This window comes from Poecilia reticulata, chromosome 5, assembly GCF_904066995.2.
Source record: "Poecilia reticulata chromosome 5, P_reticulata-male-v2, whole genome shotgun sequence".
Lineage (NCBI taxonomy): Eukaryota > Metazoa > Chordata > Actinopteri > Cyprinodontiformes > Poeciliidae > Poecilia > Poecilia reticulata.
The window spans coordinates 11423210-11450776 of NC_088834.1; the positions used below are offsets into that span (position 1 = coordinate 11423210).

Genomic DNA, 27567 nt, shown 5'->3' on the forward strand with positions numbered 1-27567 from the left:
TGTCTGCTGGTAATACAGTTCCAGGAGAGAGAGACTCATCTGTAAAGCTTATTGTTGAGATTTTGCCAAGTTGAGTTTACTGTAGTATCTTTTCTTTTTCTTTTTTTTGTTTGATTGATGCACCTATGGAATTTTAGGCTTTTCTTCAATTGCCTTCAATCTTTTACCACTGCAGTCGATGAAAACAGGAACATGTTGTGTGACTGCAGTAGCTGTAGCCTGTGAAACATGTTTATGTGTGTAGGAAAATAGGACTGGAGGGCTCAAGACCGGTCTTGGTCACAGACATCAACCTTTGGGCAAAAAGGACATTGTACTGTAAAAACAGACATTTGTGTCTTGTGGCTGAGGTTCACAGATTCTATGCATTTTGAATTGTATTGTTTTTTTATTATGTCATGCTTCACAGTTTTAATGTCCGATGGAATCTCTTTTTAAAAAAAAGAGTTATGTGTTTGTGTTTTTATTATAGTCTTTTTTTTTTACATAGCTTTTAAACAAGACTCTTTCATGGAGTTTTATGTTTTATGCATATTTTCATTGCAGATGATTTATTTTACACATGGAAGAGAGTCCTCTACATTTAAAGTGTCTGTTACCACACTAGCAGATGATTGGTGTTTAACGTACACATATTCTTCCTTCTAATAAAAATCAGACAAAAATCGGTGAATATAAGTGTCTGACAGTTGTGAACTCTATTTAACAAGATTTAGTTGCATTTTTAATAAAATTAACAATAGTTTTTCCGAAGGCTTTTATGCCATATTTACTCTTACTTCATAATATTCCTGTAGAATTATTACAATTATTACACTGGAAGCAGCAGCGTCAGTGTCCTGTAGTGCTCTGTTAAACTAAAGTCTGTATATTTTTTAGATGCACAATAGTATTTTCAATAACTTTAACCGTATTTTCTTCTGAGCATATTTTGGTAACTAGTAAGCATAAAGAACTGATTCTAGTTTTTGATAATGCCCAATCTCCACAGTTCATCTAAACAAGAGAAACAAAAAACAAACAAACATGCAGGCAGGATATATAGCTATTTAGCAGGGATTGTTTCTCTGGAGGGTGATGAAAGGAAAAAGGGCTGTTAAAAAAGACGAGCGTCTTTGCTAGATTAATAACTAGGTTGGTTGAATTTGTTTCTCAACAAATTCCTTTCAGGCTGAACAAGTTCCAGATACAGTTCTGTTTTGAAGTGTCTGGCAAAGGAATACAAATAAACAAGGCATAAGAATTCTGTAGAAAAAAATATGAACTGAAATCAGGCTTAAAGGACTAAAAATCATCTTTAAAGTTAAGTGATGGTTTTCTGCATAGGTTTATCTCAACTGTAAACAACTTTGGGTTTGTACATAAATGTTTGTCTCATCTGTTTTTATGTTGACTTTACAACCTCTCAAAGACTTGTTTGTGCTCTAATTCTTCGATATTTTGATAGGGATTTGTAATGCAGCCAATGAAAGGGGAAAATTATGAATTTGATTTTGAAATTCATCTTCTGCCGAGTATTTTTGCTAATTATATTTCTCAAGCAACTGTAAAAAGTGTTTGTAAGATCACATTATCCCATGGCTTTTAAATACATAATCCAAATCGTATGGTTTTGTGATATTCGAAGAGATGCTTCATATCCAGAAAATAATGAAAACAACTTAAAGTAATTAACTCTGTACAGAACAATTCCGTTCAGCTATAAAATTCTTTATTAATCTCACAGGAAATTTACATGTTTCTGTAATTCATATACGTTTCATTAAAGAGTTGTCGATGGGGATGGATGTGAGCAGAAAAGATCTCCTGTGGTGACCAGTATTAGAGCGGACCTGTTTAACTCAGGCTAATTAAGGGATGAAGGACTGGCTGCATGCGCAAGATGGGATACTGAGTTTAGGTGTCGCACTTGAACCCACCACCATTGGCATGTAATAATTGTGTATGTTTTTTTTTTTGTATAATTACAAAGTATTACAGTGCATTTATGCGGACTACATTTGATATTTTCTGAATCTCATGCATATTTCATACTTCACTCAAAATAATTAGGCTAATGGGATGCATTAAGCTGGGTGATAAAAATTAAATTATCATTTTTATTGAATGATTTAAATCATCAAAATTAACAGTCACTTTTGCCGCCTAGTCATGGATTTTTTTCCTTTAAAAAAAAACCCCTTAATATTAAAAACTGCATTTTGTGTTTACTGTTGTTGTCTTTGAATAATATTTAATAATGTTTTGAAACACTGAAGTGTTACAAACTTAGGAAATCAGGAAGGGAACAAACTCTTTTCCAGACCACTGTGAATGTATGTTTGCACGTATGTGAAATGTAGTTGAAGTTACTTTTTTTCTGCAATATAGACAAAGCAAAATTGGGCAACCTTTTGTATTTCTCTATATATGCATTCTTAGTTTCATAAAAAAAAAAGCACAGTAGCTGTTTTATGTCCTGTCAATGTCATTATATAATGTCCCACTATCCACTGTGTACCCTTGTCTCTGTGGGTTTGGTATGCAATGAGCTGCACTACAGTTCACCCCAAATGTCGGAGAGTTTCTCCTGGCCTGCTGGCTTTCTGGAAGTATGTGTGTATGTGGAGGTGTCTTGGGCTTTTGCGCAGCTATCAGGCTTGCGCGTGTGTGTGTGTGTGTGTGTGTATGTGCGTGCGTGCGTGCGTGCGTACGTGCGTGCGTGCGTGTGGGTGTGCGTGTGCGCGTGTGTGTGTGTGTTCCCATTAGTCTTTTGCTCATGGCTGTCCTTGGGGAAAGGTATGAAGCTCTCCATCATTCTCAGAACAAGGACTGAGAAGAGAGCAAAGGAAACAGTGTTGGAGAGAGAGGTACAAGAGAGGAAAATAGGACAGAATGATGGTCCCTCATATCATTGCTTGTAATGCTGGTTATGACTGCATGAGTCACAGTATGCTTGTCCAACTAGGGGCTGTTACTCGGCTCACCCATGCATTTTTGGGAAATGGAGTTAAAATATCACAACAGTTGAGCTTATTTTCCCTAAACCAAATTTATAAATTTAATTGCCATATTTATGTACTTTTTCAGGCATTTGATAAACTAAACAACTAATGGATTTGTTGAGAAATAACTGGCAGAATAATCAATCTATTAATCATTCATTACATGCAGAGATGAAATTTATGGCCTGGATCAATATGGTGCTTGCAGCATCTTACAAAAGGTTTCCCCTCTTGAAAAAGTTCTCAATGAATAAGTTTAAAATGTAAAACCCCTTGTTGATTTTATTTTTTGTTCCTCTTTTACAGCTATCGTAACATACATTATATGTGGGCAGAAAGTAGAAAAGGAAGGAGACGGGATTGGTAATCAACGGAACATTCCCAAAGGACAATAGTGACATAACTAAAAGAACACATGCATTTAGTAGCTTCAAGCATCATTCTTTCATTAATTCAGCATAAAACTATGCTTATCTTGATTGCTCAAATTCATTACCTAATAATACATGTATTATCTAATAATAAATATGATAATTTGAGAAAATGTTGGTTAATGACTGAAGAAACAAATATTTTTTGACATTTTGATGGTGCACAGTAACATCTAGCTTGATACAGTGGAAACTGGAATGTTGTTGCTTTGCTTCCAATCCATCCAGTGATTCATCCACCCATACACATGCTGTTACAACACTTACTGCAAAAGTCAACTATGAAAATGACACTAATCTATTTATATAGTATCACCTCATTATACAGTTACCTGACAATGCCTCAATCATATTTGTGTGGTCAGCAAGCCCAGTCCCTAGCTATGAGGGAGCCCCACTTTAACATAACTGGAAGTGGGAGCGCTTTAGGCCTTGGCAAACTCTCACTCGCCCACTTTTGGCCTGATAGTGTAACAGCAACTAGTGATGTTGACCTCATAAAGAGAAAGGTTACATACCTTTGGGAGTGAGCTCATTATCTGCATGCTTCTGTACATGCCCACACACAAGTATGTTGCAGCCTCATTTTACCACCGCACTCAGGCGCTAGGAGGCTTCCGCAGTTAATGAGGCTAATGGTTGTTGGCTGGTGGCTACTGATGAGTTTATGGGATTGACCTGAGGTAACCATGGAATTGTATTGGTTATCAGATTCTCTTTGAAAGGAAATGGAGGTATTGTTGAAGGGATGTGTCCCATAGCTTTATTTTAATTAAGATGAATTACGTAATTCAGCTTAATTAATCTAAATCTAAATAAATGTGTGCTTATTGTAGTGGAAAGGCACCCCTACAGGGCTTCCTTGAAAGACATCCGCCTGAGGTACTTGATTGGGAAGCAAGACGTCCATCACATTAATGAGGCATGTACAAATTATCATTAAAAGGTGTGTGGGACAAGTTCATTGTTACATGATTTCTTACTTACAGACCTTTTATTTTTATATTTAATCACAAGTAAACAATTTGACAAATGAATCCAAACAGGAAATCCAGAGAAGTGACTATGTATGGTGTACTGTGATTTATGAAAATTAGTCACAGGTCATCCTGGAGATGTATGTAAAACTGGTACTTGAGTTCCAGCTGCCTGTGATCCTACTCTGCTCTGTTTCCCAGGTTCCCTGTTTTTGGTGCACTGCAGCCCTGAATTCTCTTAGACATGGTGCATTGATATTCAGGGACTGTTTCTGATCCCCATCACTGCTTCCAGTTTCTCTTCTCCTCTCTCTCCTTACTCCACCATATGCTTCTTGACTAAGCTAAATTACTATAGAGGAACCAAGACCTCAACCGAACTCAACAGTGAGTTACTGAGGCACTGCAATAATGACTTGCAAGTATTCTATTCTATTCTATTCTATTCTATTCTATTCTATTCTATTCTATTCTATTCTATTCTATTCTATTTTTATTCTATCCTATTCTGTGTCTCTTTTGCTGCATTCAGTGAAACTACTGTTGCCATAATACATTTTTTCAACCTGCTTAATTAATAAAAAAATTAGGCAATATTAAATTATACTGTACACTCAATGATTTAAACCCACAATATGCTTGTCACCAAATAAATGTCCACACAGAGACTAAGAAAAAGTACTATTTTAAGAAGTACTATTTCCTAAAAAGTCATATAAATGGCACAAAAATGTATCTTGCTTTGCCCAACTTGATCTTCTGTAGTTCATTCCTCAGCTGAAGTGTTGGACTGAGGGAGGGATGGGTCAAACCAGGTATAGAACTGGTTCAAGTTGCACATCTACCTCAAGGATACATTTACTCCATGCCACTGTCTGTAAACTGCAGGTATTTTATTATGTTAATTGAGGCAAAGTTCCACGTTAAGACTCCAAAGACGCCTTGCATGTCATGCCACGCCACTGTATGGTGCTGTCATTCCGACTCATTCACACATTCACGCTGAGATGATGGCAAGCTACTGGATTGTAGCCACAGCTGCCGTGAGGCAGTCCAACAGAAGCAAGGTTCTTGCATCGTGCCATCGACCTTTCTGACCACCACCAGCAAGACGATGCTATTTACCGTTGTTTTTTTTTATCTGTCCATGCCTTGCCATGCACATAACAAATCTTGTAGCCGTGGATTCTGTGCATGTTCACTTTCACACTTACAGAGCTTTCACTTAAGAGCTGCTCAATGTGTGCAAACACTAAGTCTCCTAATGCCTGGGGATTTGACTTGTGACCTTACCAGGTTGTGATCTGATCCTCCACAGGGAAGAAAATGGTGATGAACTGTATGCCTTCTGTAAGGAGGCTCTAGCCATCAAAGGTGGGACAAAATATGCCAAGAAGATACCTCCAGTACTTTTGCAGCACCAGCAGCCTGGAAAATATATACCAGAGGGCATGGATGTATGCTTTCATGCTGTATATAATAGATATCTCACCGTGCCCTACCATTTGAATGTCACATCCAAATGAAGGTTTTCTCAATCTGTTATTGACTCTCCTTGAACATGTGTAAATTGAGTAAAATTTCAACCTTCCAACAGAGTCCACATCCCCAGCAAGCAATCTTTTTTCAGTAGCTGTGGTTCCAGACCCATTTGGTATGAAGCAAAATGTAGGCTGGTTTTTACTAGGATACTTCACCACACGTAGAAGATTAATAGCACAGAGTTTCTGCCATATGATTCTCTGCTTTGCAATTCATAGCAACTCACAATTAAACAAATGTGTCTAAATAAGTGGCTGGCAATAAGTTCAGTAGATACTGAAGAATCAGCCTACATCCAGTAAATCCCATCAGTAAATTAGATTTCACACGTCATAAGATAATTCACAGTTTTAATTGTTAAGCTAATATTTAATTTCCTTAAATTGTTTCTATCTCATAAAAGTACTGACATAAGATTAGGTAAATTTGTATTATTGAGAATAGAATATTTGCAACTGTTTAAGCTTGCAAATCTAGCATTATAGTTTGGCAGCCATCATAGCAGAATCTATTATTTCTTTGAGAAAGCGTCTGCTTTTCCACCATTCTCTAGTGAAAATATTATGCCGAACAGTACTTTTCTTTTATTTATTTTTTTTATTCAAAACCTGTCATGTATCCAGACAGGCAATTCTTTTTAACAGGAAAGATTGTGCAAGTGCATGACTGACAAACAAATCGGAGAGCTCTGCATTGCTTTGTCCTGTCCTCTGTAGCACAAGCCGCTGTATGCCAGGCTAAGCCCTATTTAACGTGCATTTATCCTAGTGGGAATACCCTGACATGGCAAGAAGGTGTTTGTGATTCTGGTGATGTCCAGCATTTGATATGTACATAATACACAAGAAAAACCAAAGGAGAGAAGAATGAGGGGGTGGAGGGAGGATAAATGAATAATTAGAAAAATGCAGGCACAGTTTAGAAAGGGAGCATTTTGAGGAAGTGAGACTCTCGCTCCTCTCCTCCTATCCTTCTTTTCCTTTAAGTGACGCAATGCAACGTGTGATAGTGACATGATACCAACACATAGGCACTCTGTGCGGAAGGAGGGGTTACATTTTATTCTTAATCTAGGATATTTATTTGGTTGTTATTTTAGGGATTGGATTTTTTAAATTTTTTTTTAGTTTTTTAGGGATGGTTGAGACAATCACATAGGGATTCACAGACATTAGGTTCTGTTGTTAATAAATTTACTAGGTAGTGTAGTATGCTAGTTTAAAAATGTTATTTTGGGAATCCCAAACTGCTTGACACTTGTTTGAGATGCATGTCCTTAAAAGGTGCCTCCTCTCCTTATTACTCTCTACTATGTCTTCACTCCCTGGCTCACTTCCTCTTTATGTCTGTTTTCCTTAGGATTTTACTGCCTCACACTTATTCTTCAATCTCTCTTCTATTCTAACACTTTTAGTTTCCTCTCTTGGTTCTTTCCCCCATCTTTTCCTCACTATTTTTGTAGCAGTGTCTGTTTTGTCTCATCCTCATTTTGTTGTTCCCCCATCTTAAGGTTTACTTGTACCTGCAAGTGACTTCAATGTGCAGTGTGTGTGACATTTGTTTTACTAAAGATCCAGAAGTCTTAAACTAAGATATATATACCTTTCAATAGTTAAATCAAAGAAGTACAAATGATAATGTCAGGGATTCTGATTGGTTAGCTTTCAAAATTCCAGTGAATTGGGGACTAAGCTGGGAATTTAGTTCAAGACAACAACTCAACCCACCTGCCCATTGATTGACATCAAAAGAAAAGAGAAAAAAATCAGGCAAGACATCTGAAAGAGAAATGCAAACCTCTGCAAGTCTGGTTCACCCTTGGACAATTTCCAGATGCCTGACAGAGCTGTACTCATCTTTTCAAACAAATAGTATGTAAGGAGCATGGGAATGTCAGGCCATCCTACTGCACAGAAACAAAACAGGTTCTATGCCACAGGGATGCATGTATCTTGGTGTGAAATATTTACATCCACCCTAAAACTAAAATAAGATACTTTCTAAATAGCTGACTGAATCTAATTAGTGAGATGATTTCTGTGGACCTATAGTCTACTCATCAAAGAACTCAGCAGACAAAATATAAAAAAACAGATTACATTTTGCTAATATGTAATATGTTATCCTTGCAGTCTAATAACCCTTTATTGGGTGTTTTCCATAATAAATATTGTTACATTTGGAGGAACAGTAGGATGTTTGCAAACGGAAAAACAAGTTTTTTCCCTCAACAGGGACTGGTGCACTTCATAAATGACATCATGAGGAAAGAGCATCATGCGAAAATAATAAAATAACATCTAAAGACTTTAATCAGGTAGTTAAAATCATAATTAGGGGACTGTGAAATAAAGGTTTACAAATGCAGCCATATTAGTTCAAAGTACCACCAAAATTCCAACAAACTATTCAAAGAAGCACGTGGAAGGATGCCCAACTGGAGGAACGAAGTGAATAACATTTTTCTAAGGACAAAAAAAATGTCTATGGCTTTTGGCAGACAAAAATTGTTTGTTATTCTGACTGATCTAAAACAGGAAAAGTTCAGTCTGATTTAATATCAGACAGCAAAATTAAAAGGTCTTGTGTCTTTTTCAACAGCTTATGTTAATAGCAGTTTTAAACTCTGGAGAATCGGATTCACATTTGATTGTTTTCCTGTCTTTGCTTCTCTGTGCTGTTGATCCTCCTTTCTTCCACACTAACCAATGCTTCAATCAATGTATCCTTCCATCTGTCAATCTTTATTCCTTTATCCAGTCAGTAAAAAGCTTTGTCACGTAATAAACAGCCTCTCTCTGCTATGCAGTCTTATTCACACACACACATGCACACGCACTTCTACTGATACTCATGCCCACCCCTGCTGGCTGCCGACATGGTACAGGCTGTGCATTGAGACAACCCCAGCTGAGGCAGTAGCAGTGAGAGTGCAGCTTAGCTTGTCTCCACACACACACGCACACCTACACTCATTCACACACACACACTCATACACATAAAGCACGCTGTTGTGGTGGCCGGTGCCCCACCGCATGTGCCATTCCAACATCATTTTAAGGTGGGAGGATTTTCACATCACAGTGCTGGTGGCGGTAACCTTTCAGCTGTGTGAGTATGCCTATTCTTTGTGCAAAATCTCAATCAGCAGCTTGCGTGCGTCTGCTGCTGTCATTTGTTGCTGTTGATTCTGCTGGCATAAATCACCTGGCTGTCGGAAGAATCTGAATTGTACAGATTGTTCCCTCTGTTTGTGTGATGGTAGGTAAAACACGGATAACAGCGTAGTTGGGTAAATGCACCTTATATGGTAGAGGAGCAGGTGATACGTAGCCAACGCAGTGGAGGGATGAGAAATCCTGTTGGGCAACATGTTTGATCTGTGTGCATGACCTGTCTGCATGTGCATGACACAGTGCAGAGCAGGAGCAGATGAGCGTATAACACCTCTTCCTTACATCCTCTCTTGAGGACAAACCTAATTTTTGTTTTCATTGTGAAAAAAATAAAAAATCAAATGCCCTTGTCTCTTCATTCCTCTAGATGGAGATGTTTTATTCAGGCCATCTGTTGGCAGCATGAAGTCTCTGCTCTCTGTCACACTTACTGACTGGTTCTGGCACAGCAGCAGGTTTCACTGCCGTAGCTTATCATGTATGTTCATTGTCTCCTCTGCATTAATCTGGCATGGTGACTGAATCAATTGGGAACATTATCACCTCTCCTTCCTGATGTGCTTGCTGTCCGATTGTCTTGTCTGGCACCCCTTCTCTGTGGCCAATGAACTGGTCATGTCCTTGACTGGTTAGCTGCTTTTGCGCTTGACTGATAGATTTACACATGGTCATAGTACCTAGCTAAGCTTTTTGCTAATTGTCTTATTGATATTTGTGCAGCCTACTGAAGCAAAAATAGACATTTAGAATGTAATAAAGTTTGTCAGACAACTAATCGGTCTTCTGTATCCTCACGAAGTTGCGCCCTCATTCGGACAGTCAAGTGGTCAGTCATCCTGCCACATTTTAGAGAAACTGTCAGAAGAAATGTATTGCCTATTGGGAATAGAGACGTATGACCTCCAACATCAGCTCCTCTGCACCACAATGGTGGGACGGCTCAGAAGTAGTGCTATTTTTTTAGTGAATACATTTTTTTTTTTTTTGCAAAAGTAAGAAAAGATAGCTGTATAAATATTTTACTGTTGTGTGACTGTCCTTGTGAGAACAGAGTTATTCCATTATATGAAATTCTTGTTCAATAAGAATAAACCTCATATATTGACATAAAGTGCAGTTAACTTTATCCTTAACTGAGCGCTTCTTTTATTTTAAATCAAAGCTTCCATTTCTCTTGTGAAGACACAGAAATGGTTTATTGTATTAGTTTCCAATATTATACATTATTTAGGTGCTAAGATGATCAGGTATTAGCGAACACTTACTAGTTGAAGAGAAAATCTGCCATTCTCTGCTCCCTTATACCTTTGTCAAGAGTGGTGCACAGCATACATTTTTGCTGTGTCATCACTGCCTCTGTGCGGCATATTGACAGACAAAGAAGACTTTTATCATAAGGAAGAACTTTTCATGAGGCTACATATGTCAAGGACAAGCACTGGCAGCTTTTTCTGCTTCTTTTCTTCTAGTTTGAAGTGAAAAAACACACAGATTGATGGAGGATGATTGGTGACTTTTACTTTTGCGAGGTAGTGACTCAAGGAGTGCAGGTCATCTATAAATTTGAAACTCGTCAGTCAATCTCTGATATTTTCAGTCGACAGGTCAAGGTACTAAGCTGCACAAATGTCAGAGATTGGTTTAGTGATTTGTGAATGTCTGCTTGACGGAGAAATCTGCTTCACCATGACCAGTTTTTTGAAAATAGCTGAATGACAAACTGTGAGTTGTCTAACCCTTGATTGATGAAGTAACCAGTATTTGTCCTGTCATATCTATTAAAGAAGCATAATGAAATAAAATTGTGTTTCCCTTGTCTGGACTGGTTAAATTAAATTTTAATTTTCCTTATAATGTAGGAGATTAAATAACACTTGGAATAGGAATACCACCTGACAGATCTTTTGATGTACAAGGAGTAGGGAGAGTTTCCTTGGCAGTCAGAGTGACTCTTTGATAAAATATGTCTCCTCAACCACATAAGTCCAAAGTTTTCATGATAAGCTTCGGCTACTAGCTGATGGTGGCATCAGTCACAACAACTTATATTAATGCTTTAGGGGTTTGGCTAAGATAAGCACCACATGTTCATGATGTAGGACTGCAGAATTGTAAACAAATGGGTAAATGTAGTAGTTGAAAATCAATATGACAGTATTGATTGTGAGTAACCCACATTTGTCTTACTATTCTCTTGGTTTTCCATTGTCTCAGTTTCCTAAGATTAAAAATGTCATTGGCCAAAATCCATACCAAATTTATGCGGTGAAAGTTCATCCAACTGGCCAAATATGTTGCTTGCATCAGCTTTATTTCAGGTTCTTTGAAATGTGATAAACTAGGACTGGCCAATATGACTGAAAAACATTTCGTGATATAAGTATTTCATGTCACCATCAATAATTGACTAGTTTTATGTCCTAAATATTTGGGATACTGCCAAACTGGTGACGTGACCTTTCCTGTTTTATCCTCAATTTCCTCTCAAGCTGTTTTCTCCTTTCAACCGATATCATTGTTTTTTTTATTTTTAAGCGGGTATGAGGCATGGTACCAAAATCTGAAATGTGCACGTTTTAGCCATTGAGTGAGTGAGTTCATGCCACCAACCTTGTTTAGTTGGTTGTGAAAAATTGATCAACCAAAGCCTACATTCCCCCAGAATGCTGTGCGGTTCTGAATCAGAGTTCAGTGATATTATGAAGAATTATATCTGACATATTTTTGATTGAATTCCAATTTATGATGCAAATCTACTTCACATCCTAGTAGGAAACAGACTCTTTTAATTTACATCTGTCACATGCAAATTAATTTAAACCTGGCTAGAAGTCATCACATGTATGACTCCGTTAGCATCTTCAGGTACACAAAGTCGTTCTAAAACTTTTTTTTTTTTTGTATTTCTTGTCTGTGGTCTCCCTCTTGAACACTTGACTTGACTGTTGAATTTAATTAGAGCAATAAATCCCTCATGATTTCTCTGGGCTAATCTGGAGCAGGGAGAGGGCCACAGTACTTTTTTATCTACCTTTAACTGACCTTGCAGTATGGGGTGTGTGTGTGTGGCTTAGGACTTTCACATCATTCATCTAATTTATTAATAAATCATTAATCAAATCTATCAATCCATTGATGCATTTACCTTTCTGCAGCACAAGACTGAGATTAGGATAATTCTAGTTTGCAGAACTTAATACAATAAAATATCTCTTGCTTTCATGTTAACATTTCTAAACGCTTATTTTTTTCCATTTGTAAATTTTTAATGAGCTGTGAGCAAGTAAACTAGGCATTTAATATCCATATGAAATTCTCATTAAGCAGGTAGCTTTTATAAAAATGTTTTTTTAATTTTTTAATTTTTTTTATATATATTTGTCAAAAATGTAAATGTGTCCTAAGATTATGAGAGGTAATCTGTGAAAAAATCAAGCTTTTCTGCCTCCTTCTTGTGGTCCTACCGCCATGTGCAGAAATGTACTTCTCCCTGTCGGAAACAACTGATCAGAGCCAGGAGGAATGTTTTGGATCACTTGAGCTGTTGCCTACATTTGTGGCGAATTTAATAACAGTGACCCCATTCAAAATATTTAAACAAAGAAAAACGTTGGTGAGTTTGGTTCTTATTTTACCTTCTGTAGGTGAAAGATGTTTCTGTTTAGTGCATAAAGGGGCTCCCAAAGGGGATTTTCCTACAAAAATCCTCTTCAGGTCATCTTAGAATATTGCCTGTCCTGCAATTTTGGAAAAAAGTCATGAACTTTAATTGATTTCACTTTACATCCAGGGCAAACCTCAAAGGGACTTGAGACTTGAACACACTCGCTTAGGGTGCTCGCCAAAACTTACAACTTATGAGAAAATTCTCATAAGTTGTCAGTTCTGATGATTTTTAACAGCTGCTTCCCATTTTCATTTTTTAATATAAAGCAAGGGAAAAAAATGTATGCCTTCCTTGAGGGGATACGTTGTTGACTCTCTCTTGTAGAAACCACTTTCAGCAGTCTCTGTTCATGGCAGTCACTCATTTTTGAAAAGAGCTGTGCTCAATGTTCCAAGATTAAGCAGCACTCAGTTCATGTTCTTAAATTAAAAAAAACAACCTTGTTCTCTTTAAAGCTTACAAAAAATGTGGAGTCTTTCAAAAGAACTCTTCTACAGCACTGGAAGCTGTCCTAGTATTTTTTTTTTTTTACATAGGGCAAAGTGGTTCCCTGTCCTCACATGGAAGTCTTCTGTATTGTATTTGTGGTCGAGACAGTAAACAGGCCTCTGACATACTAAAATACATGTTTTGAGCTTCAAACACAAAGTTGACTCTGAGAGCTCGACTCTTATCAGCCCAGAATAAAGATAGTAGCCCAGATTGGATACTTGAAGAGTAAAAATTGGTTCTTTCCATTTCTGAATTCCACTTTCACAACCATGTAGAGCACATGTTGTGTGCTCTGCAGATTGTGAGCACATGTGTTTGGCTTGGGGGGCCAATTTCATCCCACCATTGCTGTCACTAGACCCCAAAGCAGTGGCCTCAAACTGCATCTAATAGTTGCATATACTGCAACTTTTAGATGCTTCTCTTGAAATAAATGTTGAATCTGCCTCATTAGTATGGAGTCAAGCTCTACAGAGCAATAGGAGCCAGATGTACTGAAGCGCAGAGACATCCAAAAGTTGCAGGACTGTGGCCTTCCAAGAATGCAGTTTGATACCCTTGTTATAAAGGGACACATAAATGGATCCTTCTAGTTCTGTTTTTTTTCTACTTTTTTTGGGTCCTTTCTTTTATCTATTCGTCTTTCACAGTACTTCCAGTCACCTCTTACTTGTTCTTAATTTGTCGCCAGTTCTTAAAGCTGCAGTATGTAAATTTTACAAAAGTATATTTTTTCGTGACAGTATGTAATGAGACAGTTTGAAAAGATCAAGGTCCGCGACCGCTCAAAAAACCAATCAGAGCATGGAGGAGTGACATAGTACTGTCAACCATGCTTGTCAACCATGCTTGTCTCCACTCAATGTGCTAATGGAAGAGAAACAACTTTCCGTTGCGGGATAACCATTTATCTGCCGTCATCAGTGGCTTTCCTAGCTTCCCTGAGCATTCATGGCAGGCTGCCTGTTGGGAAGGAGCTATAGTGAAGCAGAGAGCAAAGGGTGGCTTGGAAAGCCATAGTAATGCCGCGTTATGAATTAATGCCACAATATGTGATAATGTAATATTCACATATTGTGGTTATTACAATGGTAGTAAAACACCATTGAAACCACATTATGTAATAATGGAAAATATAATAAAATATTTTAACACAATTTGTAATACTTTCGGCTGCCTTATTATTATTATTACATTTTGTGCTGGTTGTTACAAAAATTGGAGGAACTCTTTTTTTTAGAAACGACAATGTAATAATGTGGCACATTATGTAATAAACAATCACAAACCACTGTTTGTGTACATATTATTCATTATACCTTTAATAACTCAGGTTGTCGATCCTATACACATTTAAATCTTTGAAACTTTGGACAATAAATGCCAGCTTGACTCTCCTTGTCCCTGTCGTATATTATAAATTATTTCTCTTTGTAGTTCACTCACATGAAACATCTACAAGTCTTATTTTCATGAAACATGTGAAACGTACAGGCGAGGCTGCGGCTCACGCCTTTGACAAGACATTAACTATTGTAATGGATATTTTGGGGTGCAAGAGAGATACCTTTCGCTAATGCCAGTCTTCATTGATGCCTGCTGTTCATATTCCCCCTGTGTAGCATTCTAATTGTGGGAAAGTTCATATCTGTCATCATAATAGAGAAATTGTTTCAATCTTATTCATAGTGTTGTTGATCAGTTTAATACAGCACAATTTACTTTGTTGAATATAGGATATGTTACTTAAAAACACACTGGAATTATTTCTAAAAGCTACCTCAGCATTTTGCAATAATTGGCTCATATGTAATATTACATAAGGCGTTAAAATATTACAAAATGTGTTGCAGGACTTTATTACATTTTGCTTCAGTTATTACGTAATGTGGTTTTAATACTGTTTTTATTACATTTTGGAGCTCGATTTTATTACATTATTACTTAATTGCGGTGTTACAGTAGGATTTAAAACACTAAGACCCTCCACCTGGCTCTAATTAGTTGAATCAGACAGAGCAGTGTATTTGTTCATATGACAGCTGGACCATAGGAGGAAGGCAGAGGAGATTGATTTTTATTCATAGATTATCTGTCTTATCACATTATGATAATTTCAACAAATATGTAAAAAAACAGCTCTGTTAAAAGTTACACATTGGAGCTTTAAATATTCATTTTGCCTTTCTTCTTTTGTTTGCTGCCAAATTATTTTGATGTATTTGTCCTGACACTTGCTTTCTTCCCTGCCTTATAATTAATGGACTCATGTTGACTTTGATTGTTGACTTCTATGCTGTTCTGCTTAGCGGCACTTTTGCTTAGTGTTTTAATCAGATTAATTCTGCTGTTTGTCCTTTTGATCCAAAAATGCTGCCCCCCCCCCAATTTATTTTACTTTTTTTTTTTTTGTGAAACTATTATAGTGTGCTCATTTATGCAAGAAGCATTTTTTAAATTTAACCTCCAAGAGACAGCTGACTGTAGGCTAACAAAGACAAAATTCTTACTCATTACCTTTCATCCAGAAGTTATTTATATTTATACCATAGTTAAAGGGTAATAATTCAACTATTGTCATTTTTTAATGAAGTGCTCAGTATGTCTGTGTGCTGTCAACATTGTCCAACTTGTGAAATCCAAGAATGCCGTCCAGTGTTTCCTGCAAAGGTTGCTCTGGTCTTCTTGGAATAGGTGTTCTCACTTATCCTTACTGGCTGGACGCCTAAAGAGGGTGTCATGTTTTATTAATTAAAAAGTCAAAAAATATCTTGAAATGGATGTCAGAGCACTCCTCCCTGACATGATTTAAAGTGAGGAGGATGTTGACTGGTGGGAAAGAACATTTTTCAGAGAATTCAAAAGTAAATAGTTTTGTTAGGAGATAATTCTAAAAACCTTATATTTGTGTTACAAAAACATGTAGATTTTCAGAAATTGATGGAAACTCAGACTACAATTCTGTGTTCTGTGACTTGAACTGTGGCTTGTGTGAATGTGCAGTTTTTCTTTTCTGTGACATCAAGTTTTCTCCTTGATAAAACTTGAGGAAAGTTTTCCAAAGAGGTTACTGTTGGTAACCTCTTTGGACAGTAGTGAACTTTTGCAAAAGATGCAAAAGCTATAACTGAATACAACTTTTCTGATTGATCATTGATCTTAAATAAAAATATTTAAAGAGAAAAATTGTTCTTTTTAATTTACAAATGTTGGAACCATTCCATCCTGTCTGACAGTTATTAGTTTATTACCTCAACTTATATTGTAACATAGCATAACATATAGAAAATGTTTTTATATTGACAACGTAGTTATAACATAACTACGTAGTTATAACAACTATGCTTTTATATCTATTTAAAATGTAGGTATATTTTTATTCTTTGAGCAGCAATGTGTGTCTCGTTGTCCTGATTGTAATGTTAAGGCATTTTAAATCAACCAATGAATTATTAACACCCAGAGTCTGCAGCAATATAATCAGCTTTTTTTTAATTTACTGTCATGCAGGTGTTGATATTACATCATATCAACACCTGCATGTTGATGCAGGTGTTGGAAGGACGCTATATGCCTGTATTTGCTCTTCTGGACTTTTTTGTGCTGCTGAACTAAATTCACTTTCTACAAAGAGTCTTTGCATAGCAACTGCCTTTCTTGATATCCATAAACCTAGAGCTTTTGTGTAGCCCGTATTTGATTCCACACATCCTATTCACACTTGCTCTGTCAGGACTAAACAACAACAAAAAACAAACATGTATTTAAAACTTTTCTTTTTATTTTAATCTAAAACATTACACAAACATATGGCAGGTGTTTGGCATATAAGTTGTTTTATGTGTAGAGATATTTTAACTGGACAGTCTTACCATCGTATGCTAATGTAAACATACAATGTAGTAACTCAGAGAAGTGGTGGTATTTATAACATACTTCAAAACTCTTTGCTTTATGACTACCACCCTAACAGCAATGGGATGAGAACGATTGTCTGCTACCACTTCTTATAACAGGATTAAACAAAGTGACTATGAACAAATTTATAGTTGTAACCTAAGTTTTGTTTCCCCTCATTGTCATTTTCCACCAAGGATGAGAATTTTTACCATGCAGCTTAAAATGCATTTCAAAATGTGTTTCTGATCTACTTTGTTCAAAGTCATCAACATTTAAGACATGCTTTGTGTTTTTATTTATATATTTTTGTAAAAGAAAAAGAGTTAGCAGATCCTTAAAGTTGAATAAAGTCAGAGAAATATTATGTACATACATACAAAGTCATAAAGTATTTGACCTCCTACAGACGTGTTTGTTTTTAGTTGTCATAATTAAAAGTTTCCTCTCCTTAAAGTGAAATGCTACTTTTAAACAATAGGATTTTGTTTAAATGCTAGCGAACTTGACCCTGTGCGGAAAAAATATATGCCCCATAATCTAACACCTGTCGCAGAAACAACTTTCATGGTCTCATAATAACTGGAGTCTGTCTTGTACCTCACTGTAGTGAAATTTAGGGCGCCTTATTTGCAAATTTGTTTTAAATTAGCCATATTGGCTGTTTGTGACGTACAGATTTAGGTCCAGACTTTGCTTAGACCCCTTCAGATTTTATTTATAGACCATTGAGAGGTGAACTTAGTGGAATGCTTTAGATCATTTTCCTGCTGCATAAACCAAGGGCATTTGAGATTAAGGTCACAAGCTGATGGCGAGGCATTCTCCTTTATAATTTTATGTCAGACAGCAGAATTTATAGTTCCTTCAGTTATGATAAGACCACTGTTGATATAATTTCCTGAATTGTTGTATGTGTTTATGCCAGATTTTGCCAGCCACCCACTTTTCAAAAAGTTCCAGTTGTGCCTTTCCAGTCCATAAAATAATTATTTGGTTTAGCAAATGGTAAATGATGGGCCTTTGTATTCTTTTTGGTAAGCTGTCCTTTTGGCTTAGGCAGTGGATCCAGTTTTGTTTAGTTTTTTGTTTTTAAATCATAGACACTAACCCAATTTAGGCAAGTGAGGTCTGCAGACCTATGAGCTGAGGACACACTTCACAACTTTCACAGTCTTGACAGACTTTTAAGATTACGAGTTCAAACTACCAGATTGGATTCTGTTTCATGACTGAAAGACTGGGGTTAACACACCTACTAACACTCCAGTTATCACCGCATTTCACATGAACATATTTTTGATGCAAGTCAACCTGCAGTTTGACTGCCAGTAGGGAAACTGGCACAGACTTTCCCTAACTGGATAGGGGGTAAAATTGGGTGTGTCCTTAGTTTTTAGATTTTTTTTTCGTGTTTCTTTTGTGTCTTCCTGAAAAGTTGGCAGTGTACTCTTTTTAAATAAGTTTAGTAGGTCAGCCATTCCTGGGAAGGTAGAAAGTTCAGTTTCCTAAGCTTTAGAAATGCTTTTGTAATCCTTTTCAGCCTATTCTTGATTTTCTTTTAGTTTGTGGCATCATATTTGGCTTTTTGAGCTCTTTTATCTACTTCATGCTATCAGATGGATCTTATTTATTCAATACTGAGAATTGCATCTGTTGAACAATACCTGCTTTATATCACTCAGTGATGTCAACCAACCTGGGTCCTGTGCTTAACTGGTACCGGTACTTGGTAGACATCAGTTCTTTGTGTTTCCACAGAAAAAAACACTCCTTCTACTACAACAAGGTGACTGTCTGTGATCTTCAGCCAAAACATCTTCCAATGTTTTCATCCTCATTTCACCACTTAGTTATTCTCACGGGCACTTATTTGTCAGTGAATCCAAAAACAATATTTCAAACATAGTTCTTTAACACACAGATGGTTTTAATAAATGTTGCTGTGTTTTACAACCGTTTCCTGCTGCTGGTGCAGATGAAACTTCAACCAATTGGTTCACAAGCACCACTGATTGTTTAAAACAGCAGTAATAAAGTAATGCAGGGATGATATTATATCCATTGAAGGTTCACAGGGGTATATATTGTGTTTTTATTTAAACTGTATCCATGCACTATAATCTTTCTCAGAAACAGAATACAACAGGGGAAGCCTCAAACTATAGATGAATGAGACACGTTGAGATTATCAAACAACGTATCCCATTTCTTTCACAGATCCAGTTAAATAAAGGCTATTTAGCACGACTCTGGGTTTAAAAACGCAGGATCTTTGATATAAAAGACCTATTTGCATATCCTGGTGTCTGTCCCCCAATCAGTCAATTAATGAATCATTTAATCAAGCAATCAATCAATCAATCAGAGGGTAATTAAACATTTGTTATATAGTACTGTACAAAAATCAAAGGGTCTTTTCTGTGAAAAAACAATTGGAATACAGAAGTCAAAAACCTTACAAGTCAGAACGTGTTAGCTGGATCAGAGCACCAAAGTGCTACTAAATATTAAAAGCCAATCAGTCACGTATGGCAAATCTTTATCAGATCTCACTTAAGCTTCACAGTCCCCTCTTTTCTCTTACACAGAACGAGCCTTGAAACCGCTTTGTCCAATTTATTAGAAGCCTTTCAAAACACAAGCAGAGGGATAAATGTTTGTGTGAACATTTATCTGACTGACTTCTCCACCTTTCTGTTTCGCAGAGCTGTGGTGTAAAATAAACCTTCTCCTCACCAGTGTCCATGCTACTCTTAGTTAACATGACGGCTTGTTTAAACCCAAATAGATAGCAGCATGGTGACTGAGAGAAGATTCTCCATGTGGTTGTTATGTAACAGCTCACCTCAGTTAACATCGTTCTCTTTTTTTCAGTACTGCACTGCATTGCAGCTGCTATCTAACCTACTATCAGGGAATTCCCTTAATATGGTGCAAGTGTTTCTTTTCCCTTCCACTGTTTTATTTCTTAACACATTTTAATATTTTCCTTTTGATACTGCATGTATAACCCTGATTGTAAAATTCTTATGTAACACTTCCACAGGTCATGGACATTTTTTTTTATTTCTCCTTCACTTAGTTAAAATTAAGATGGTTACATTCTTTAGACACGTACAAATCATGGCCATGAAATAACTGACTTTGAAGTAGTAGACAAGGAGTCACCCTCACAGTACTGATAGCATGTTTTAATATATATTACAGTCCCATATAAAAGCTTGGCAGCATATTATACACTGAACGCTTATAACAGTAAGATGTTGACTTGGTATTTATATGGAATCAGAACTATGGCATCATAAATTGTGCTATTTATGATGTAAAAGATGTTCACTGCTTCTAGATTCACATTGAAATTAAATCTGTCATGTTATACCCTTCACATGTCGGACTGTGAAATCAAAACCATATAAAAAAAAAAAGGTGAGATAAGCAAGCAGCTGTGCAGACAAATCTGCACTGTTCATTGTCACAGGCAGAGGGAGCTGTGTGCCTGTATGCTGTGTTGGTGAAGGCACAGTTTATTCCTGAGCCCCCTCTCACTGTGTTCAAGGACATTAAGAGACAGATACAGTGAGACTGTTAAAGACTACATGAGGCTTATTTAGGACGGCAAACTTGGATTGTACATGAAACACAAGGGAAGCGACGCAGTGACAGTGTTATGATTGCATCATACATCTGTGTTTGGTGTATATGTACATTTAAAAAAAAGGAGAATATTGTAGTGAAGTATAATATTTTGGTTAGTCGTTTCAGAAAGTAAAACCCATATTGTTTCATCATGCAGAGTGAAATATTCCAAGTGTATCTTGTAATTTTGTTGATTATGGCTTACAAATAATGACAACTCCAAATTAATTCTTACAAAAGTAGAATATTGAGTAAAAGTTGAACCCTGGAAACTCATGGTGTAACACCCTAATCAGGTAATTGAGTTGAAACACCTACAAAGGTTTCCTGAGCATTTAAACGGTTTCTCAGTCTGGGTAAGTAGGCTACAAAATCATGGGGAAGACTGCTGACTGGACAGATGTCCAGAAGACAGTCATTGGCACCCTTTAAGAGGAGAGTGAGCCACACAGGGTCAGTGGTTAAAAAAAAAAAAAAATCAGGTTGTTCATTTTGTGTTTTCTAGTCATATTCATAGAAGGTTGAGTGGAAGAAAAAAGTGCAACAACAGGGAGAACTAAAGCCTTGAAAGTCATCAAAATGATGAGGAATAAAGTATTGTTTGTATTAATCCAAGAAGTTTATTAATTCATAAGCAACAAAGGTAAAACCAGGATTGGTACTTATAAAAATCTCCATCTTCGATATTATTTCCATGTATGTACATGTATGGCTCACCTAGTTGAAGGCAGGATAAACAACAGAGAGGTTGAGATCGGTTTATTCCACTACTTTCCTTTTTTGCTTGTCAATCTTGGCTAAAACAGATATACATTTAGACTTGAAATATTCATTTAAACACCTCTAAAATAAAAACTTAAATCAAACGTACCAATTTTAGTTGAGATGTCTGTATTAATTAGATACATTTTCAACCAAAACAAAAATGCTTGCTGGAAAAGCAGTTATTTCTACAAAGAACCAGATTTTTAGTTACAGTTTAACGTATAAAAATTAGTTTACTTGCATAGATAGTTAACATTGTAAAGTTTGCCTCAAAAACTACCAGTGTAACATTAATTCTTTTGGCAGAATAGTAAACTTATTTTCGCTTCAATTAGCAAGATCATCCTTTAAACATTTAAAAAGGCACACATATTATGTGTTGCAGTCATATGGTGTCAACGTCTGGCCACAGAGCTCTTTATTTAATGGGTATCCCATTTGTTGTTTAGTTTGACAAGTCCTAATAAATACAGTATGTATTTTGGCTGAAAAGCTGTTAATGATTTCAAAATGTGTACTTTGAATGCTCTTGAATCCTTGAATGTTTGCTCAGGTGTTGCTTATTACTCACTGTCAAATGATGGGGATGATGCCAACAATTATGGAGATGAACTGGCATGTATGCAGGTAGGCAGACAGAAGGATAGCACAGCATGTGAAATTTTAGTTAGATACTGACAAGAAAGATGGTACAGAGAATGGTTTGCCATCATGTTAACAATATCATGTACAAGATCAAAGGATGGACTTACAGGAAGACCAAAACAGTAGGTTTCTATTGTATCCTATTTTAATTTATAAAATAATCATATTACACTGCAGCACCCTGTTTTTACTAAGGTGACCCTTTGTTGCTACATACATCAATTTATGAATATATAATTAGATGAAGATAATAGACATTATCATATACATGTACATCCCCATTCGCCATTTTAGGAGGCCAAAAATAATAAATTTTTAAACCACTCTAGAGTGGATCAGAACGCCGGCTTCATGTTTCGATGTGTACATATGAGCAACGTCTTTATGTTTTTTTAAACGATGATATCAAAGCTCCATCTGTCTCAATCCCGCCTCACTTTCACAAATAAGAGACAAGGTGCCACCAAGAGGCCCGGCATACCAAGTACATTATTTTCTGTGGCGTGGACAACATTTTTTAAATTATTTACAGAAAATATACGGCCTCTGTTTACACAGGATCTACATTCAGGAACTAACACTGCACCTAGCCTTTGCTTTGGCCTTTTCTAGAGTTCCTTTCTTTTATAATTCTATATCACTCTTTCAATATTTTGTGATTACTCCTTTGTCATGGTTGATGGGGTTGAATTACAGAAACAGTTTGTAGGAGCTACATTGTCAAGAGAAGTTCACTGTGTTGAAATGACTGGGCTTAGAATGATAATGTCAGCCATGCAAATCATTCTTCTCTGCTTTTAAACTTTTGTCACCTTCTCTTCAAATGTCCCCACAGTCAACCATTTCCTTTTTGTGCATTTTTTTCACTATCGTCTCTACAAATCATTGTAATTCAAACAAATGCAGCTATCATTGCTGTTTATCCATCTTCATTTTGATAAAGCAAAGCTCTACTGTAAACAACCATACTTGGATTTTACCGAGCAGATGTCGTGGCATAACCTGCACAGTTCCTTCTACCACATTTCTCTTATATTCAATCTGAAAATAACTCATTCAACAGATTTCTGGAGATTAGTACTAAAATAAAGGCTCTTGTCATCCTTCTGTCCTTTATTTTTTGTGATTTAAGCCTTGTCTGTTTTCAGGTAATCTGTCAATGCAAGCATATTTTTAGCAACCGCACATATGTGAACATATCCTGCATCTACAGAAAGCATGGTACTGTACTTGTTGTTGAGTCAGTTTTTCTAATGGCCTGGAATTATATTCTTGTCATTTGTCACTAATCACCTGTTGGAGATCACAGAAGCTTTGGTTGGCATAAAGTTTGGACTTGTTATCCAGAATTACCCTCTACTTTGACTGAGACTGTTTAGATACAAAAATTCAAGAAAAATCTGAGCAGTACAGTTCTGTACTGGCTTAATTCTCCAAAAATAAATGAATAAGTAATTCCTAACCATTTTGCTCATGCATAATTGTGAATAATAATACATTATTATTCACAATGATTATTTTATTTATGGGAATTGTACTTACTATTTCAAAGATGGCCTGTTTTACTTCACTGTAAATCTTCCATTTAAGATGCCCACAAGTTTTCAGTTTGGTTCAGGTCAGCTGAGGAAAGGGTCAATGTCATAAGTTTTTTTGTCTTTTAACACTTTTACTGATTAGCCATGCAGAGATGCAGTAGTTGGATGAATGTAATGGAGCATTGTCCTGCATAAAAAAATATTGTTTTTATGAAAGATGCAGACATCCTGTATCACTGCTTGACGAAAGCACCTTCAAAAAACTGGCAGTAGGTTTGATTTTAAACCTATTTTCAACCTAAAGAGATCCATCCAGCACCCCTTTGATCATGCCAGTCCATACCAGTACTTCACCTCCCCTTGCTGGCGTCTGACTCCAAGTGGAGGTCTGTGGCCATTATTGATCCAGCCATTGGTCTATCCATCTGGTCTGTTAAGTCACTCTCATTTGAACAGTGCATTAAACCTGTTTTGAGATATTTCTTGGCCCAGTCGTGTCTGGTCCAGACACTTCAGCTTATGTGTCTTGTTTGTTGTAGGTCGGGTTTCAGCCGTCCTTAGCTTAGCGGTAAGGACCGATGTCTCTGAACCCCGAACATCTTGTACTTTTAGATACTCCAGGTAAGTTGGAGAAATTGAATATAACAGGTAGCTTCACGCTTGATTCTTCTCAAATCCTTTGCAGAAAATTAGCATCTTTTTCCCTCAAAATGTCTCTTGTGACCCTGTTGACGTTTTTGCAACAGAATATTTGAAAAGTCAAAAATGACTGATTCAGCACTCATGGACTTGCTAAGATATTAGGGCATGACCACAAGACCATCAGATTCAGCAAAATCTTTTTTGGCCCATCTTGCCTAAAGTAAAGAAGCTACTTACTAATTATCCACATCTCGACATTGGGTCTTTGACCTGCTTAGGCCACACCGTCCCTCATTATACACGTAGACACATGCTGTGCTGAAATTCACAAAACATTCTGCTTTATCTAGCTTGGAGTTAGAACATATGACTAAAATTATGATATGGTGAAAAAGTAATGAGGACGAGTGCAAAACATTAGCTTCCGTCTTTACGAAAAGCTGATTTGGCTTATTATCATTGTCAGTCTTCTCTGACATTTTCACTTCAAAATGGGTCAGACATTAATGGGCAATAATGCGTCTTGTGCATCTGCCTTCGTTCCACAGATGTTTATCCACATGCTGGCAAACTTTGACCATTCTGCTGTGTCAAGGTCATATATTGCTGCAGTTCTGTCTATCTGTTTTATAACATAACCTGGAGATCTTTGAGCTTCTGTCAGAAGTTGAAGATGGTTTCACTGTCATCAGATTACCCTGAGATCTGTAGTGTTTTGTTGGTTTTAAAGGAATGCGGATTCAACATAAAACGGAGAAGTTAAAACGTTTTGAATATTATGTTAATTGTTATGACATAAACTAGTGGGGACTTGGTTGAGACTGGAGTTTAAACTAGAGCAACTTTAAATAGAAATAGAGGTATCCTATATTGTCCCACAATGGGAGGGAAAAACTGCACCAAAACATAAAAAACTGGGGAGCATTAAGATTTCTCATGCAGCTAAGGAGACCTGAAGATGGGCTAAATCAAAGCTTTATCAGCTTACGCCTTTTTCAAGAGCTCTGTGATGCATAGCTCACTCTGGATGTTGCTGAATACTCAACCTGAAACAAAGTCGAGCTGAATGTAAACATCCAGAGGGGATTTCCCAACAGCTGCGCTTTTATATTGTATTCATGTAAAAATGCCTCAACAGAGACTAAGTATGAAAACATTGATTTTTTTTTTTTATTCTCAAATATCAGCACCGTTTTATTGAAAACATGTTAGACTCCACATGAACATTTATAGTTTTGAAATGTTGTATAATTCGTCCTGTCATTCAGCTGGTGGCTGTATCCACTCATCTTTTAATAATAATAATAAAAAAACAAAACAAAAAACAAAAAACAAATCTGCAGTGTGTTCTAGAGTGGTCACTTTTTGTTTCCACTGATATTTCATATTTGCGAGCTCACGCTAGTCGGCCTGTGTTTAGTTTCTCTGCTCTTTTGTCAGATCTGTTATCTAAAAAGGTCAAGTGTATGTTGGTGTTGCAACATTGTGGCTTCTAGAGAACCTCAAAGCAAAGTTATTTACAGATGATGGAGAGACACTCCAGTCACTGCAGGGTTCTGCAGAATACAAAACTGGAAGCTTTGATTCCAGGTCCCCCTCTGTGTGGGTGGGTGGTGATAAAGGGCAACGGTGAGGTAAAGGTTCACTTTGAATAATATTACTAATGATGAACCTTTAAATAATCTGGTGAAGACTTGATTAGCGTGGCAAATGCTGAGTCACTGATGCCATTCTTGCAAACTGTACATAAAAACACACTGATCAGAGTTTTTGTGGTTGATCACAAATTTTGTTAAGCAGTGACCTGCAATACAGATGTTATTCAGTCCTGTTATTTTTAATAGCAATACCTTTAGTAACTATCAACGACTAGTTTAACATGTTGGGCTGAATATGTTGTAATTTTTCTGTTAACATGTACGTTTTCGTTTGTGATACTTAAAAACTCATAAATTTGAAAATTTTATATCTTTGTACAATTTTTGCCATGAGAGATTCAAGGATTTCTCACATGCATGAATCAGAACCACTTCTCCAGGTATGTTTTTGATGAGACGGTGACATTATTAAAGTCCCATTGATATGTAGTTGATGTTGCAAAATACGCCCTCTTAAGCTCTTCTAAAAGATAAATTAAACCAACTTTTCAGTTATCCAATTAGCTTCCAGAATATTTTGACGTCTAATTCCAGTTTTGGAAAACTACCTGAAATTACTTGATAGATGCCTTAGTTTCCTTTGTAGTAGCTTCTATGACCTTTTTGGGTTCCTTTTTTAAAACTCCAGCGATACTAAACATAGCTAGCTTTGAGTCCAAAAATGATCAGATATTTAGCTACATAGCTGATCACAACATGGGTCAGAGAAGCTTAAAGTCCTACAATTATGGTCACAATATAACGTCTTGTTGGATCTCTAGTAATATATTATTGTAGCTTTACTGTTTAATCTACAGATATTTAAAATTATTCTGGTATTAGAGATCTTATATCTCTTGCTTGTTCTATAAATGCATCTAAACTGCTTATGGCTTTGAGCTAGCTAAGTATTTCAGTTAAGTACATTCTGCCTCCTTAGCTTTTCTAATAGCATTGTAGTTGCTGGACAGGATAACTGGTCCAGATTGATTAATGCCAATAATTACTAGACGACAATGTTGGGGAATGTGTCATTGAGAGAGTGACTGCACAGAAGAGGTCAGTCACTGCAGAGTGCAGTAGCAGTTTACTTACTGGTGAGACAGCGGCAGCGGGTTCGTGGCTCAGCCCATCCTCCCTGTGACAGCGCAGCGTTACGTTCTGCATCCCTGCTCTGTCGTCAGAGGAGCCCCAGCCTCCCACCCGCGCACAACTCCGCTCCTCTCTGCACCAGAAAGGAGCAATCTCATCTCTCCTTGTCTTTTATGTCCTCGCTCACTCTCTGTCAGTTAGTGTGTGTACTCAGAATGAGGTTAGCAGCACCAGCAGCAGCAGTAGATAGAGACAGCAGAGGCACAGTTACTGCAGCAGCCAGGAGAGGCTGTCCTTCAGCTGTGCACCATCTACTGCTGCATTCACCCCTGCCCTGAGAACACAACGCTCATTCCTGTGCTCTCTCTCTCTCTCTCTCTCTCTCTCTCTCCCTCTCTCTGTGCTTCTTCCTGCTCCTTCTCTCACCTCTCCGAATTCGTTTC

General features: G+C 36.9%; 1 protein-coding gene across 17 annotated transcripts in view; it reads left to right on the forward strand.

The window, feature by feature from the left end:
• The window catches only part of atp2b2 (ATPase plasma membrane Ca2+ transporting 2), a 121307-nt gene that overhangs the window by 23065 nt on the left and 70675 nt on the right, over window positions 1–27567 (forward strand). For 8 of the 17 annotated variants that reach the window (XM_081607017.1, XM_008408524.3, XM_008408532.3 and 5 more), the window contains exon 1: window positions 8840–9045. The exons of 4 other annotated variants lie outside the window; for them this stretch is intronic. The gene's annotated coding sequence lies outside the window, so the exon portion shown is untranslated. Of the gene's footprint in view, window positions 1–8838; window positions 9046–27567 lie in introns of those variants that run through there. 5 more of the 17 variants (XM_008408534.3, XM_008408538.3, XM_008408535.3 and 2 more) reach the window with 2 other exon arrangements.